Consider the following 17,456-nt stretch of genomic DNA (forward strand, 5'->3'; position numbering starts at 1 on the left):
GAGTATGGCAGAAGGGCCGCAGACGCCCTTCTCACATCCCCTGGGATCCCAGGAGCCACCCTTGCGTTCGTCACGCTGTCCCCTCATCTGCTCTTGCCTCTGGCCTTCAGCATCACTTAGAGCCATTCGTCCAAGGACTTCTTCCTTTTCTTCTGCCTTTTCCTTTAATACATTCAGAGTCATTACTCAGGCCTCTGCTTGCAGTATGCCTCGTTCCATCCTTTCACGCAACAATTTGCCACAACATAAGGGGACTACACTAGCGCATACACAATTCCCCCATCAATTATCCTAATAAAAGAGCCTTGAATGTCCCTTTAAGCAGATTTCCTGACCATCCTGTCCATTACAGCACAAATGCAAACTTCAGCAAGGCTATGAGGAATTTGTTACGCTAACTCCTTCTTGGGCAAAATTTTCCATACAGGTCTGCAGTCCAAGCATCAAAGTTACAACGGGAATGAGACTTACCAAAGAGGGTCTGAGAATTTAGAACTCTTAAAATGTAGGCTTCCACCAAATGAGTTCCAGGATATACACGGGGCAAAACGTTACAAAAAGGGTTCTGCTCTGGAAAATTTCTAAGCACCAACAGTTTTCCAGTTTGTGCCATGGACTAGTAGTCTTCATCCTTCACGCTCTGGTGACATAACAGTTCTTTCACAGGTTAGCCCCGGCCTGGTAATACACACCTAGGTGTAGAGCCCCTCAGGAAAGTGATCATTTTAGAAACAAAGAAAGCAGCAGGAAGTTCAGGTGGTAACAACTGGGTCAGCAAAGGCCCCTTGTGGAGCCATAGATGATGCTTCTGTTGGCGCTTGGAGGAAGGAAGTTCACCTGGGCCAGGTAGCTCTCCGGTGGCAGCAGGAGTTGTCTGCGCTGGTCTGCCTGTGCTGTGATCTTTTTCCAGCGGGAAGTACAGACCCAGCAGGACAGCCCTTACACTCGACCACAGTGTTGGGAAGTAACAGCACGGAATGAGGTCCTCTCCAGCACAGCTGGAGTGCGTGTTACACTGCTGTCCCTTCATGCAGACCCAGTCTCCTTGTTCCAAGCAGTGACAGACCTTAGAGGTGGGCTCAGGTGAGCCTTCCCTCCCCTGTGTGAGGAAAAGACCTGGCATAGATCATTAATGCCTGACACCGATTCAGAAGGGTGTCAGCTGCCAACAGAAAGGCTGCCTGCGCGGCAATTAAGGGTGTTGGCCAAGGTAGCCACATGGGGCTGCCTGTCTAGGTCTTGGGAGGTGACAACCCATTTCCTGGTCATCAGATTTCTTACAGGTTTTTACACGAGAGGTAACACATCCAGCCAGTTCAGGCCTCTCCTTCTGGCCAATTTGGTGATCAAATCAGAGGTTTTCCTTTCTACAGCCCCACTGGAATGGCACGATAGGCACAGTGCAACTTGTGTTCTATTTGCAGCGTTGCACAAATTTTCTGTGTTACTTTTGCTAAAAATGGCCCCACTACTGCCATCTAATGCTAGGAGATTATCAAACCAAGGAATTTGTTCTAGGATCAGGCAGCTCATACAGCACCCAGGCCACGCCTGGCAGCGGGAGCTCATGCCAAGTCTGGCAGAGTGTTTCTGCCCCTGGGAGGGTTAGGGGCATCGCGCTTGCCACTCTGGCCCCGGGCCCATGGGGCTGTGCTGCTGCCCCTCCCGCCTCCCCTGACACCCTCCAGCACACAGTCGGAGCTGGCCAGACCCACCACCACCTGCCCGGCAGAATCAGTCTTGTCCGACCGCTCCCAGCTACTGAAAGCAGCAGCCCGTCAGGTCAAGCAGGCAAGACCTAAGGCCAGGCTGCTCAAGGTTACTATAGCAGTCACAAAATCCTTAAAGTCAGCCCTGAAAAGCCCATGACATGGGCCGCGTGCCAGCCCCAAAGTGATCCCACCAATACCCAGCCCCCAGGGGAATCAAACAGGCAGCTGAGCTCAACTGCACTGGCAGAGCACACATTTATTCACAGGTTTCTCCGACTTTGCCTCTCTGGGGGGACTGGTGTTGCAGATGGGTGCAGGAGGGGAGTCTTCTCTCCAGCTGCTGCCAAGACCTCCCCCAGACCTGTCTTGCTTCGCTCTAGCCTTGGACAGCTGGCGAGTGGCTTGGATGAGCAGCTTGACTTCTGCCACGAGCCAGATAAGCTCCCACTGTGGTTCTCAACCGGAAGGCATCGCCTTGGCCTTGCCATCAAGGAGCTGCTTCTCCGTTGCACACCAGGGCATCGAGTGTCGGCTTCTGCTAGCATCTCCTGAGCTCTGTGAAAAAGCCAGAAGCACTCAAGATCTGCTCTTCTTCATACTTTCAAGGTTGGCCTCCAAGTCTTACATTGTCTTAGCAGACTTCTCAACATAGACTACTGAGTTACCAAAGTTTAGGCCTTCTCAGGATTCGATCTTCAAAGCAATCTACGTTACCTACTTATATGACTCTTCCGGGAACCTAGCCATCTGTCCAAGAAGTCAGGGCCATCTCCTTCCACACAAACTAAACTCACACTTAAGAGGCACTGCTACAATGAAAAGCCAAATGGATTATTTTTGCCTCACAGTCTCATGGACTGTTCTCCAGCCCTTTCCAAGCGCATTTCTATGTGTTGCTAGGTCGAGCACAAGAGCTTCAGAAATGAACGCCCTCTTTTCCACCACCCAGACAGCAAGAGCAGGGGATTACAGAGCTGACAAAAAGCAGAGTCGTTCAAACAACACGAACTTCAAAAATACTCTGTAGAGGCATGCATCTCGTCGTTTCTTCCAAGACAGTAAAGACAAATGAGAACAGTCCTCCAAACAGTCCTCCATCACAGCAGGGATCTCACTCTCTTCTTAAGCATGCTGCCTTATACTTGCATGTGTCCTGCTGACCAGACCTCAAGCAGGCATTTTGGACACAAAATCAGAGCTTAAAATAAGGTAATACTTCATTACTCACTAAAAACAAAAGTCGACAAAAAATAAACTTACCTTGCCAGTTTCTTTGCTAGGTACTTTCTCATTTCCGTATTCACCTGAGAGAGTTTTTCATACCGTTTCATTTCTCCCTGAGCGAATGCTACTTGCAGAGCACTGTCTTGCTGCGCATTTTGTAGTCTTGCCACTTCCGATTCGAGGTCGCCAATTCGCCGCTCCAGCTGGTTTCTCACGGCTGCGTTATTGGCGTTTATTTCCTCTAATCTGCCTTGAGTGGCTGCCTGTGTCTGAAGCAGAACACGTAACTTCAAGGAACAGAAAGGAAGAAACAATGCTGCCCCACAACCCCATTTCACATCCCCGGTTTGAAAAACAGCCTTACTCAACCAGGGCATCTGGTTGCCTGCTTCCTCACGACCAGCAACAATCAAGGCACAAACCTGAAACCACCCAACGCGTTTGCCTTGGTTCTCTATTTGTTTGGTTTTGCCCTTCCCTCAGGAGGGGAGGAACCTTAGGGAGTTGTTCTCTGAACACTCTGGTCCGGAGAATGACACAGCACGTCTGGTGCATCTGGCCCCGCAGACTCTCAGCAGTAACAGCCAGGAGGGGACAAACACATCCCTTTGTGATTCAACCACCTCCTGGAGGGATAAAGAGTCTGTCCCCCTCTCCATGCTTTGCCTTTCCCCTTGACTTCTCCCGCTACTCAATACAGAGGCCAAGGGGATCACGATGCCCACGAATGCCAACTCCTCACAATGCATCCTGAGGACAAAAAGGCAAAATGGCAATTCCCTCTGCAGACTGACAACCCAAAGCCTGCCTTGCGCAGGCTTATAGAACTGAAGGATCAGCAGGTGCTCCTGGAAGGCAATCGAAGAGTACATCTTTTCCCATACATCCGTATAACACAACACTTCCGGGAGCATTTTCACACAGCCAGTTTCAGCTCTACAGCTGCCATACAACAGCCCAGCCCTCTTCTCCCTCTGTCCCCCCACAAAACGGCAACAAAAGAGAACTAGACACCTACAGCAAGATACCTAGAAGACAACAACAGCAATGGAATGCACTGTGGACTGCAGGCGCAAATGGTGAAGAAGTTTACCTGCAAAAAGTGACTGAGCTCTTCCACTTTTTGCCTTAACTCTTGTCGGGCTCTTTCTGCAGTCTCTCTTTGATACTGCTCTATTTTGCAGTGATCCACCATATTACGCTGCAAGCAGTGCTGGAGGCAGACCAGTTCTCCTTGCAGCTCCTGATTTCTAGCTTCTCGCTGCAGAGAGTTTGTGGATTCCATCGCCAGATGCTGGGACAGTTCAGCAACCTGTGCACAGGGGGAAAACAAGCACAGTTCATCAGAGAGCTCTAGAAAGCCTCCATTCGGTGGGGGGGGAAAAAAAGCCATCCAGCCTATCAGTCAGGATTATAGCTCAGGCCCATGGACTTGGTACTTCAACCGAGCACAAGCCAGCCTGCTTCCTTAAAGGAAGTACATCTTTCCCACGAGTTCTGACAGGCTTGCTTCAGCTCCCATCCTTCCTCAAGTCTTCGGCAAGACTTCACAAACCACACCACAGCTCATGTGAACGGCACAGACTCCAAACTAGCAGTGTTTCAGCCACGTGCTTGGGCTGAAAAGCACAAGGGCTCTTCTTCAGTCAGGCTCCTCAGCCCTGAAAGCGGCTCCCTGAAGAGTACATCTTTCCCATGAGTTCTGACAGGCTTGCTTCAGCTCCCATCCTTCCTCAAGTCTCCGGCAAGACTTCACAAACCATGCCACAGCTCACTGTAGTCCCACCCAAGAGCCTAAACCCAAGAGCTCTTGCTCACACTGTGTGTCTGAAGTGCGACATCACCTCTTACTGCAACCCAGACCAGATGTTTGTGTGATATTGCTAGCTTTACACAGTTGACATACCTTGGCTTTCATCCTGCCCAAGTCCTCTTGCAAGTGCGCTCTTTCTGCCTTCAGGTCAATGCACACACCGGTAGAAACTCTCAGGGAAGTTTCCGACAGCCGCTGCTTCATGAGAGCCTCACTAAGTTCTCGCTGCAGCTGCCGGACCGTTCTCTAACAATGGATTGTTACCCAGGCACAAAGGAAAAGGTAAGAATGTGAAATCTGCATTTTTACTTCCATTCACCGATTCACGTACTTAAAAGGGTTTTCAGAATGAGCTACAAATGTTTGAAATCTTGTCCATCAGAAGACGGTCTCTCATAGCTGGGGACCTTCTTGAACCCCCAGAAACCCATATATAAAGTAGCCCCTGGACAACACTCAGACTCCTCGATTGCAGTAACACTTCATGCTGAAGGCATTCCTTCCCTTTAGGAACAGGAAAGAAATCTACTCTTTTCTTTGATCAGCACTCAGCAACTCCTCCTCGGTCACTCTTCTCTCCTCAGGCCTCCTCCCTTCTTTCCCACTCATCTCCACGCACCTTCCCTCTCCCTCCCCTCCTCTCTCTCTGCCCATCCTCACTATTTTCTGAAACATTCTCTCGCCTCCTTCTTGCAGCACTGTACTTCCTTCCTGCATCTCCATTCCTCAACTTTTCCCTACAGGGTGGTTCTCGTTTTAAATCACTTGTTGTGCTGGGGTCGGTGCCATGGACAGACAAAACAAAGCCACTCTACAGGGCACTACAGGGATTAAGTAATAGAGATGAAAAAGCCAGCACAGAAGAATCACCTGATCCTGGTAAGAGCATCTCATGATGCTGTGTGTTCTCTGCTCAGATCCAAGCAGGGATATCCTGCTTGCCAAAACCTTCCCAGGAAAATCCCAGGAAACACAGGACAAACCAGAAGAATGTATTCCCATGCACATAATTATACCCAGTGAATTTCAGAAGGGAAAAATATCTTCCAGAACTGTCCTCTGTAAAGGCATTCCTTGCCAGTGTGCATCTTACCTCTCTCTCTACTCTCTCTGTCTCGTGCATCAAGACTTGGTCTCTCAACTGAATGCACTTGGCATTCAGCTCCTTGTTTCTGGCCTGCAGCAGGTAAACTTCCTCTTCTGCCTCTTTGCTGCTTTTACTGAGCGTGTTATGCAGTGCCGCCTGGACAGCACTCACGAGCTTTTCTTGGGTGGTCTGATTCTGCAGATCACCCAGCTGCTGATGCAGCAGGAGATTCTCGCTTTGCAGCTGGGCCAGCTGGGCCCGCAGAGACTCCTCTTCCACAACGTGTCTACGGACTTGATCTTTTTCACGCTCCAGAGCACGACCACGTTCCTCGACCTGACACTGGGCTTGACGTAGTGCCCTCCTTGTCACTTCCAAGAATGACGCTTTTCTCCTCAGAGATTGCTTCAGTTGCTGAACTTCTTTCTCTAGGCCAGTAGCTCGACTTTCAGCTTCACTCAGCTGCTGAGACAAGCTCTTGCTGGTTTCCCGCAAATCAGAGAGCTCCTGATTGAGCTTGTCTTGCAAACTAAGACACTGGGCACATGCCGTCTGACACCTCTGCTCAGCCTCATCTTCTGCTGTCTGACGACTTTCAAGGGCCTCAACTTGAGCGGAGATCTGCTGCGAAGCGCAGGAGCCCACCTGTGCCTCCAGTCGCTCTTTGCTCTCATTTGTCTGTTCAAACGTAAGGAAGGAAATGGGACCAAACTTAAGCAAATCCTTGGAAAACAGGAGAGAATGGCAAGCATTCCCTAGATCCATACAAAGACTGTAGCCAGCTGCACTTCAGATTCGAATACAGTTCTCACCTGCACAACTCCTCTTTCACCATTACCAGTTGCACAGTGGTATTTTACATTGGTACAGGCCACCAGCTCTAAATTCCATTAAAATAGGTGGGTTTACATACCTGCCTCCCAGAGCTTTCCCTGCCGTCCTGGAGGGCTTCTTCTCCATTTGACCAAGACTTAGGAAGAATGGCTGACTCGGAGTACCCATCTGTATTAAAACCACATCTTGTGGTGAGCAGTGTGAGCTAATACAACTTCCTGATGCCTAGACGGCTTCCAGAATCATCACGCAGAAGTGAAAAATCTGAATGCTAACGCAGACCCACCCCCCAAACTCATCCAATTTGAAAGAGAGCCTCTCAGCAAGCACATTTAACATGCAGCTGCTTTCTTCCTCAGCCATTTCCTCTAGTGCATATTCCTTACTCACGTACCAAGCAAATCACTGCAAGGTGTGCAAAGCAAGCCAGCAAGCACTCACAGCCTACAGAACACCTGCCTGGTTGGCTGAAAAAGGCAATGTTCGGAGAAGCCCACAGACACTAAAATAAGCATGATTCAAATTCCTCCAAATGCCCATTTGCTCTAAAGGCTTAGAAACCTTCTAACAAGCCAGTCAGAAACAAGGCCAAGGAAGCAGGGGCCAGTGGAGGAGACCACGAAAAGAACACGGGCCTCCTTTCTGGTCTCTCCAAAGCTCTTCCAAGTTCCTCCTCTCCCAAGGACTTCAAAGCCTCTTCCTGCTGCCTGTCAGAGGGAACCAGAGGCAGGGGCTATGCTTTGCACATGCCATCCAGCAACTACAGAATTTCCTTCAAGAAGCTTCCCAAGAAGCTATCAAGTTCCCTCTCAACACACCCACGCCATCTCTGAGGAGAGTCCGCACCAGGGGACAAAAGGATCCAGAGGGAAGAGGAAAACCTCCAAGAAAGACACTCCAAAGACACAGCATAACCTTCCCCAAGTCCCTGCCCCACACCACCTACTGCCTGCTCTAGTCATTGACACCGACTGTACTTCTATGTTCAGCAGTCTTCCTCCCCCCACATCCCCAAAAATACAGGCAAAGGCACAACCGCGCTCCAGAGCCGTCCCGGAGGCAGCTGCTCCCCTGGCGCTGCCTCGCTGCAGCAAGGCGGCTCGGACACCGACCTGCGGCCTTGGGGACCGGGTTTGCACCAGCAGAAGCAGAGCGCAGCCAGCCGCAGCCCCGCAGTACTGTGTCACCCCCCGCTCCCCCCGGGGGCCCTCGCAGCCCCCAGATGCACGTCCCGGCCCCCACACACGTGCCCAGGGCTCTCGTCCCCCAGGGCCACCCCACAAAGCTGCAGCAGGACACCTCACCGCCAGCAAAGGCGGCAGCGCTTCCCCCCGGCCCCGCCGGCGGCCGAGGCTCCCACCTCCTGCCTCCGCAGCAGCCGCCCTCGGCAGAAATCCCGCGGCTCCTGCCCGCTGTGGGGCGCCGGGCCCCGACTCTCCTGCGGCGCTGCCAGGAGCAGGTTCCCCCGCTGGGAGAACTGCTCTGCCAGCGCGCAGTTGTCCCAGGCCCTCCGCCCGCAGCTCGGTGCCGCCGCCGCTCACGGGGGCGCTGGACGCCGGCGGCTCCTTCCTCCTCCGCAGGAGCCGGCGGATCTTCTCCATCCTGCGGCGGGGTGGGACACTGCACCACCTCGCCTCGGGGAGAGCTGAGGATGGGCGGGAAAAGCGCCGGCAGTGCCAGCAGCACTACTAGCAACAGAAGCACCAGCAACAGCACCACTAGCAGCAGCAGCACCAGCAGCACTAGCAGCACCAGCACCACCGGAACCAGTAGCACCAGTAGCACCAGCAGCACCACCAGCACGAGCACCAGCCACCGCCAGAGGCCGCGCTTGCACCACGCAGCTGCCCCCGGCCCCACAACGGCGCTCGGGACGTCACAAAGGGCTGGGGGCGGGGAGGGCCGGGCGGGGGCGGGGCCTCGACGCCATCTTCCCCAGCGCAGGCCGCAGGGGCGGCGGGTGCTAGGCTTGGCTCTGCGGCGCCTGAGGACAGCTCGAGAATCGCTTTCTGCGCTGGCTCCTGTTGCTCCGTGTTGCTGGGCCACCCGCCCCCCTGCCACTGTCCCCTAGTTGGAGAGTCCCGACTCATTTAAAAGTCACCCCTGGCTGCAGGAAATACTGCTCTCTTCTCCGTTGCCTACAAGCCAGGGATGGCTGCCCACGCAAGACCATCACTGGTGCTAAGAAAGCGTAAAAACAAAGCCTTCCAGTTGCACAAACCAGCTCTGCCTGCACACCCCAAGTAAAGGGTTTAGAGCTAGTGCGAGGAAGCTCTGAAAGCAGCAGGTCTGCAATGCACTGGTGACCTCATTCCCACCTTTTCCTCTACACTACCAACATAATGTCAAAAAAGCTGCAGAAATCTCCTCTCCTGGCAGGTTTTGCTCGGTTACCTTCATCCAAACTGCCTTCACAAAGGCTTCTGCTCTGGTCCTGTTTTCAAAGCAGCTCCCTTTTTATCGCTCCCTTCTCAGAGGCAAAAGGTTCAGGATCAGCACTGCTCATCCACTCCTTGGGTAAAAATGCCTTTTACTTGTCCCGACAGCTAGAACTACTTGAGCAGCCTCCGTCCAGCCTGTCACCTGCCCTTGTCTGCTCATTCCATTGCTAAAGTCATCAAAGCAGCCTGGGCAGTGACCAGGCAGCCAGTGCTGGCAATACCTGCCGGCAGCCAGCACCTTCCCCTGCTTTGCCCGACTTGTAAGTGCTGAGGAATGTACTGCAAAGTGGAGCATTTCATCAGTTTTCTCAGTCTGGTGTTCAGGCGTCTGGCCACACTAGTACAACAAATGTAAAACTGATGTCAGGCCTGAGCCAATCAACAAGGGAGTACATTTTTCATGCCATGTCCTTTTCACCCCGGTGCTGTAGTCAGCAGGACGAGGAGCATAAATGCAGAAAATAGGTTTCTCTAAGCACCTTGGGACATTGTGCCCTTTGCAGGCAGGTTCCACTGCTGAAATTAATACAAAATCTTACGAGGAGACAAAACAAGGACCAAAACCAAGCTAGAATCTTATAGAACCCCCACTCCCCATGGCGGGGTGAACCCCGGGGTGCCGTGTGGGCCCTGGCTCATCCCCAGCTTGGCGTGGGCAGAGGGTGGCTGCTGGGTTTGGGGCATGTGGGTTGGGGGTTCCTGAGCCCATGGACTTGACTCTGGGGTGGCCGGGCCCACAGGAGCACTGAGGAGCAGCACCACAGGGGCTAGGCCCCGTCAACTCGGTGCCTGCTCTTGCCTCCTTGGTTGTGCCGGGGCTGGGACTGGATCTGGGGCTTGGCCTCAGGCTCCCTGCAGGGTGCCACCACCCCTCAGCCACTGTTTTATCATAGCATGTGGCTTTTGTGAGTGGAAGGATCATAGCTTTGCAAGCCCTGGGCCAGTGGCAGATGAATCCATCGTCTTTAAAGAGGAAAGATGCCCCAAAGGTGGAAAGGGACCCGAGGGATCGGTGGTGGCCTGAATGCCCGCATTCCCTTCCTGCAGCTGGAGATGCCTGGACTCATGACAGGGAGACTGGCACCATTTCAGAGAAGGTTCTTCCGTGGTAGCTAACATCAGGATACCAATATAATGAATGCTGTTAGAGCTGTCGTTAAAGGAAGCTTTTGCTGTGTTGTAAGAGTGTTGCTCAGAAAGGCCCTGGGTAGCTGGGTGGGAGCTGATGCCTGTAAGCTGCCTTTGTGTATTTCAGAGGAGGGTGTGAGTTGAAAGAAAGGTGTCCAGAAAGGTGTGTGCTACCAGGTGGCCCTTTCACGGTGCTGAAAAGAGCAAGTGCTGGAGAAAGGCTGAGGCTGGGAGCTGGAGAAAAAGTAGATGAGAAAAAGCTCAGAGAGATGGAGTTTGTAAGCAAGAGGAGAGTCCCTTGGGAGAAGGTGTGAAGTATGCTGGCCTCTCCCTCCTTTGCCTTTTCCCCATCAGGAGCCGCTTTCTAAAAAGTGCAGCTGAGTTGGCAACAGCAAATGCCAAGCTGCATTCTCTTGCTGAAGCTGTTCAGGACATGCTGCAGTTGTGCCCTGAAATCTGCAAAATGGGGCTGCTGCTTTGAGTGAGGCAGGAGGAAAAGTGAGAAATAGCAGGGCTGGGAGCTTGTCAGAGCAGACAAGGCACAAGAGTGTATGTGCGCTTGCCCCTACGTTCCCTGCCTCTGGCCCCAAGGTTGCTAACGGCTTCCCCCAGCTTGTCTTTCTTCAGGAAGCGGCAGGTGCTCCTTAAGTGTGGATGTGTGAGCAGTTCTAGTTTTTGGTCTGCCAGAGAGCTGCTCTTGTTGTTGCGACTTGTGATGTGTGAGGCGTTTGTGTTGAGTTGCGCTCTTGAGTGGCAGATCTGTGAGTACTGCGATGGCCAGTGTGCCAGGGAGAGGGGGAGGCTTTGTGTAGTGCATCTGAAGGGCCAGGAGTGATGTCTGAAGAAGACTAAAGTGTCCTGGTGCTCCTGCTGGGCTCGAGAGAGGCTGCTGGAAATGCCCGTGTTAGAGTTGGATTGTTTTCTTTGCAAAACCTTGTAATTCCTTCGAATGAGCTTGGCTTCTTGTGAGGAAGGCCAGCCACTACCCCTGGTTTCTTCCGCCTGGACCTGCTTGTGCCTGTGGAGCAGGAGGGGACAGGCTCTAACACAGGAGATGCCTTCCCATAGCTGATGAGAGGATGCCCTTCTCCAAGGCCCTTCTCGTGGCTTCATTTCAGCTACAGCCCTCTGGTGGGGTCAGTGGAGGGCTTCTAGTTGGAGGTCTGTTAAAATGTCAGCTCTGCAACCTCCTACTGCACAGGTGCTTATGGGAATGGTGGTGGTGGTGCTGGATGATGCGTGTGTCTGCTTGGTTTAGACCGGGCGGGATGGTGTTGAGCTAGTTGACTTCAAGCATGGCATGTCTTTCTCCTGCTCCTCAGGTATTGCTAGAGCTTGGGATTGTGTTGTTTCCTAGTCCTCTCTCTGACCCCAGGGAGGGCCGAGCAGCTCGATTGTGGGCGAGGAGCGAATTTCCTGGGGATGGCCTGACCTGTCACTATTGGCTAGAGACAGGGTGTAGCTGCCCGGGTTGGTCTCCTCGTGAAGCTAGTGGAGAATAACTCTGCCAAATGCAGGTTTCTCAGTGAAATCCGTGGTCACTCTTGTGTCTTGGGAATCCTTGGGAAGTCTTTAGGTGGCATCACATGGAGGAGGGCCTACTTTCCCTTCCCCCAGTGTGTGAGAGAGGAAGTTAGGTACCACTTTGCTCCCATCCAGCTTCTTCTGCTCCTTCCCTTTCTTGCGGGCGAGACTGAAAAAGACAGCCTCCGAGCTAAAAATGTGACACTTTCTTGCATGGGTTTGTTTTTTCCCCCCGAGAAGCATCCCTGGAAAGGTGACTCACCACGAGATCTTGACAAGCCCTCTGACTGGAGGCTCTTGTGCCCATCCCGGCATTGGGGTTACATGCACTCAGGCTCCTAAGCTATATTGCCAATGTGTGCTGTGTTCTGCTTTGTCAAAGAGGAGAGCTGACAGTAGCTCTCTGCTCTTCCTCTTTGCAGCTGCTGGGTGGAGACTGCCAGGGGCCGTGTTGCTCTCTGCTGAAAGCACTGTCGCCTTCTTGTTTCCAGGTTTGTGCATAAAGATGCAGCTTCAGGAAGGGCCTTTGCTGAGCAGGCCGAAAGAAAAGGTACTGTAACAACACACAGAGCAATCGCAGGGAGACACGTGACTCTGTATGCCTTCCCCTCATAGGCCTGTGTGTCTCCCATGCCAGAGAGACCTTCTCCAGTGGCCAGGCTGTCCCAGCTGGCCCCCATTTCAGAATGCAGATCTGAGAAAAGAATGACCCCAGAAGACACCAGGGAGTAACAGGGTCCTTCAGGAAGGGAAGGCCGAACAAGATGAGGAGTGTGAGAGGGCCGAGGACCTCATAGGAAAGCAGACTGGAAAGCACGAGGAGTCCATGCTCTGTCCACAGAGGCCCATGCATGAGCAGGCCAGCATGTCCTTCCTGTGCAAACCACCCAAGTGGTGCAGGTGTGAAGAGCTTTGCCATTTTGTCATTCGAGATGAAAGCCTTGCTGTCAAGGGCATAATTTCCTGCAGTCATCTTCCTTTAATGAAGACCAGTGATGTGGAGGGGACAGGCAAAAAGACCAAGGCACGAGCCGGAGTGCATCAAATAGGCAGCCCAGATAGCTCAGTTGGTAGAGCGTGAGACTCTTAATCTCAGGGTTGTGGGTTCGAGCCCCACGTTGGGTGCTTGAGGTTTTCTCCAGGCTCAAGAGCGGTGCATCCCTATGAGTAAGAAGTGCAGCAAAAGGGGCAGGAGGCCTGAGTGGGTGAGCAAGGAGCTCTTGGCCAAATTCAGACAGAAGAAGAAAATACACAGAATGTGCAAGAGGGGACAGGCTCCTTGGGAGAATTATAGAAATATAGTCAGAGTACATAGAGATGCTGCGAGGAAGGCTAAGGCCCATTTGGAGTTGAGCCTTGCAAGGGATGTCAAGGAAGGGCTTCTTCAAATATATCAGCAGCAAGTGGAGGACTAGGGAAAATGTGGGCCTCCTACTCCATCAGGCATGGGCCCTGGTGACAAGGGATACAGAGAAGGCAGAATTAGTGAATGCCTTCTTTGCTTCAGTCGTCACTGCTAAGGGCAGCCCTCAGGAATCCTGTAGCCTGGACGTGAGGGAGAAAGTCCAGAGAAGGGAAGACTTTCCTTTGGTTGAGGTGCAAAGGCTCAAAGACCTTCTGGGCATGCTGGACATCCACAGATCCATGGGCCCAGATGGGATGCACCCACAGGTACTGAGGGAGCTGGCAGATGTTGTTGCCAAGCCACCAAGCTGCTCTCCATCATCTTGGAAAGGTCCTGGAGAAGTGGAGAGGTGCCTGAGGACTGGAAGAAAGCCAATGTCACTCCAGTCTTCAAGAAGGGCAAGAAGGAGGACCCAGGCAACTATAGGCCAGTCAGCCTCACCTCCATCCTTAGAAAGGGGGATGGAACAGCTCATTCTGGATGTCATCTCCAGACTGATGGAGGAAAATATGGTGATCAGGAGTAGCCAGCTTGGATTCACCAAGGGGAAATCCTGCTTAACCAACCTGATAGCCTTCTATGATGGACTGACTGGCTGGGTAGATGAGGGCAGAGCAGTGGACATTGTGTCCCTTGACTTCAGCAAGGCTTTTGACACTGTCTCCCATAACATCCTCCTAGAGAAGCTCAGCAAGTGTGGGTTAGATGAGTGTAGAGTGTGGTGGATTGAGAACTCATTGAAAAGCAGAGCTCAGAGGGTCGTCATCAGTGGCGTGGACTCTAGTGGGAGGCTAGTGGCGTCCCCCAGGGCTCAGTACTGGCTCCCATCCTGTTCAACTTCTTCATCAATGACCTGGATGAGGGGACAGAGTGCCTCCTCAGGAAGTTTGCTGATGACACCAAGCTGGGAGGAGTGGCTGACACACCTGATGGATGTGCTGCCATTCAGAGAGACCTGGACAGGCTGGAGAGCTGGGCAGAGAGGAACCTCATGGGGTTCAACTAGGGCAAGTGCGGAATCCTGCACCTAGGGAGAAATACTCTAGGCACCAGCACAAGCTGGGGGCTGACCTTCTGGAGAGCAGCTCTGCAGAGAAAACCTGGGGGTGCTGGTGGATGACAGGTAGACCATGAGCCAGCAATGTGCCCTTGTGGCCAAGAAGGCCAATGGTCTCCTGGGGTGCATTAGGAAGAGTGTTGCCAGCAGGTCAAGGGAGGTGATCCTGCCCCTCTACTCAGCCCTGGGGAGGCCTCATCTGGAGGACTGTGTCCAGTTGTGGGCTCCCCAGTACAGGAGACACATGGAGCTACTGGAGAGAGTCCAGTGTCGGGCTACAAAGATGATCAGAGGGCTGGAGCATCTGTCCTACGAGGAACGGCTGTGAGAGCTGGTCCTCTTCAGCCTGGGGAAGAGAAGACTGAGGGGAGATCTTCTCAATGTGTATAAGTACGTGAAGGGAGGATGTCGATGGGATGGGGCCAAACTCTTTTCAGTTGCCCCGTGTGATGGGACAAGAGGCAATGGGCAGAAATTGAAGCACAGGAAGTTCCGCCTGAAGGTGAGGGGGAATTTCTTCCCTGTGAGAGTGATGGAGCACTGGAACAGGTTGCCCAGAGAGGTTGTGGAGTTTCCTTCTCTGGAGATCTTCAAGGCCTGCCTGGACGCAACCCTGTCTAACATGCTCAAGGTGACCCTGCTGAGCAGGGAGGTTGGACTAGATGATCTGTAGAGGTCCCTTCCAACCTTACTGATTCTATGATTCTATGAGTGAGGTGAGACTCTTGTGGGCATGGCTTTGTGTCACCTGGGCATGTGCGAGGCAGCCCTTTCGCTGGTGATGTTGTCTGTAACAATGCTGAGAGGTTATGAGCACATGCTCCAAGGATGTGAGTTGTCTTTGGTGTGCAGGGAAGTGTGCAGCAGTTTTTCGTAAGACTCTCCCATGAGGCTTCATGTCTGTGTCCTTCTGATTTGCAGGTCTGCAGATGAGCAGTGCCTGAGCAAAGCCAAGCAAGAGGCTGCCAGCCAATCCGTTGAGCCCACCCAGAAAGAGAAGGCAAGAGAAGGCGGCTCTGGGGAGCAGAGGGGCTGAAGAGGTAAGGTAACAGCTGTCATGCTTTTGAGAATGTGGCCCTGGGTAAGCAGTGGGACAAGGCAATCCCCTTGTGCAATGTGTTGATTTAGGAAAGGGATGGGGGGTGGGGATCAAAATGGGGAATCAGAAAGGTCCAAGGGCCTCCTTGGAAGTGTGCGCTCAGGTTACAGTCACCCAGGAATGGACAGGGTTGCCTGTCCTTCCTGTGGGATCCATCCCAGAGGGGCAGTTGAGAAGACCTTCCTTGTCCTGTACTTCCAGAAGGTCTTGCTGGTGAGTGGGTCCTCTGCTGAGGCTCTCTTGTCCACTCCAAACAAGTGAGGAGGAGGTAACAGGAGAGAAGAGAGCGAAGGTGTGTGCTGGAGTGTATGGAGTGAGATGAGACTCTTGGGAAGTGGCTTTGGGTGCACCCTGTGTTCTTGCATGTGTGTGAGGGAGCTGTTTCCTTTTGCCCTGTTGCCTGTAGTAGTGCTGAGAGGTTGTGATCAGGTGCCCAAGGACTCAAGGTCTCCTGGCTGGATTGGCAGCATGTGTCAGTTTTTGGAGAGACTCGTGTAGGAGATTTCATTTCTTTGTCTTGGTTTTCAGGATCGCAGATGAGCAGTGCGTGGGCAAGGCTGAGGCACAATGAGCTGCCAAATCGGTAGAGCTGACGCAGAGAAAGAAGGGAGAAGAAGGCAGAGTGCTGGACTCAGTGAGGATTGTGCGAGGGCCAAGGAGCACATGGAGAAGGGGACTCCAAGGTTGGAGGAGTCTGTGCTCAGTCTGCAGTAGCCAATGCGTGAGCAGACCAGCACGTGCTCCTTGTGGCAACCGTCCCACCAATGCAGGTGTGCAGAGCTTCCTTGTTTTGTACTTCCAGAGGGTGTTGCTGGCAAGCGCCTCCTTTCCCGAGGACGTGTTCAGGCAAAACTGATCCGTGAGATGGAGTTGATGGGAGAGGAGAGGAGAAAGGCCCAGGCTGGAGTGCCTGGAATGAAGGGAGACTCCTGGAGAACTGGCTTTGGGTAACTCTGTGCTCTAGGATGAGTGTGAGGCAGCCATTTCCCTTGGCAGTGTTGTGTGTCCTTCCTGAGGGATCCATCCTCGGGAGGCAATTGTGAAGAGCTTCCTGAGAGATTATGCTCATGTGCCCCCTGGGCATAAGTCTTCTGACTCGGTGGGAAGAGTGTAGCAGCTTGTGGTGAGTGTGCCACCTAACATCTCCTTCTGGTTGCCAAGCTTTTAAATGAGCAAGACCTGGGCAAAGCCGCAAAGGAGGGTGTCCCCAAATCAGAAGAGCTTGCGCAGCAAAAGAAGGGAGAAGGCAGGTCTGAGGGGCTGAAGAATATGAGAGGATGTATAAGGTGACTCTGCCTTTGAGACTTGTGAAGCAGGGGAAAAGTATGACAAGAAGTGCCGCGGGAGGAAGGTGGTGCTGTAGAAGGGGAGGGTTGGACAAGCTCTGTGAGCGGTGTGTTTGCATTGAGCATGGTTTTGTAAATCTAGGCTTTAATCTGAAGGATTCGGATTGACTCCTAAGCACACTGGTGTAAAAAATGAAGAAAGGAGGAAGTCTCTTGGCTCCTTTGGCAAAGGAATTGACCCATTGATGTGGACTTGTTTGGAAAAAGCAGGCCTTGGAGTTGAATGTCATGTGATTGGCTGTCCAATCAGGAGATGCCTCCTGGTCTGCTGAGCAGTGTTTCCTCTGATCTCCGGTCCATCTGAAATGCTTCCTCCCTGTTTGCCTTGCAGCATGGTTGCTCCTTGAGGCAGAAGAGCATCAGAGAAAAATGGTGGCTTCTGTCCAGAGAAGCTCAAAACAAAGAGTAGAAAGATGCCAGAGCTGTCAGCCAAAACTACAGCTTCCTCTCCCTGCCTTGAGCAGAGAAGCAGAAGAAAGTGACCCAAGGGCTGGTGATGCCACAACAAGGGTAAGTTTATGCCAGATCCTGCCAAGGCCCAGGGGAGTGTAGCAGCATGGAGCACTGTGCTGCAGGGTCACGGATTCTGAGCCCTGGGGTGGATGCAGCAGCCACTGCTTTCCCCTGTTTTGGGGGGTGCCCTGGGTCAGCCCCCAATGCTCTGTGTCTGTGCAGCCCCAGGGAGGGCCTGATGCTGGTGCTGCATTGGAGGGGGTGGAGATCTGCAGTGGCAGCATCTGTGCAGGGTCTGGGGGCAGGCAGGGACAGGAAGGGATGCAGTCAGCG

The 17,456-nt window shown here is 52.9% G+C and overlaps 1 non-coding gene across 1 annotated transcript; it reads left to right on the top strand.

Annotated features, from left to right (window-relative positions):
- Positions 1-12,815: 12,815 nt before the first annotated feature.
- Positions 12,816-12,888, top strand: TRNAK-CUU (transfer RNA lysine (anticodon CUU)). Its single transcript has one exon. It is a non-coding gene; the product is annotated as a tRNA-Lys (tRNA).
- The last annotated feature ends 4,568 nt before the right edge of the window (positions 12,889-17,456 follow it).

The sequence above is a fragment of the Rhea pennata genome, unplaced genomic scaffold (assembly GCF_028389875.1).
Source record: "Rhea pennata isolate bPtePen1 unplaced genomic scaffold, bPtePen1.pri scaffold_31, whole genome shotgun sequence".
Taxonomy (NCBI): Eukaryota; Metazoa; Chordata; class Aves; order Rheiformes; family Rheidae; genus Rhea; species Rhea pennata.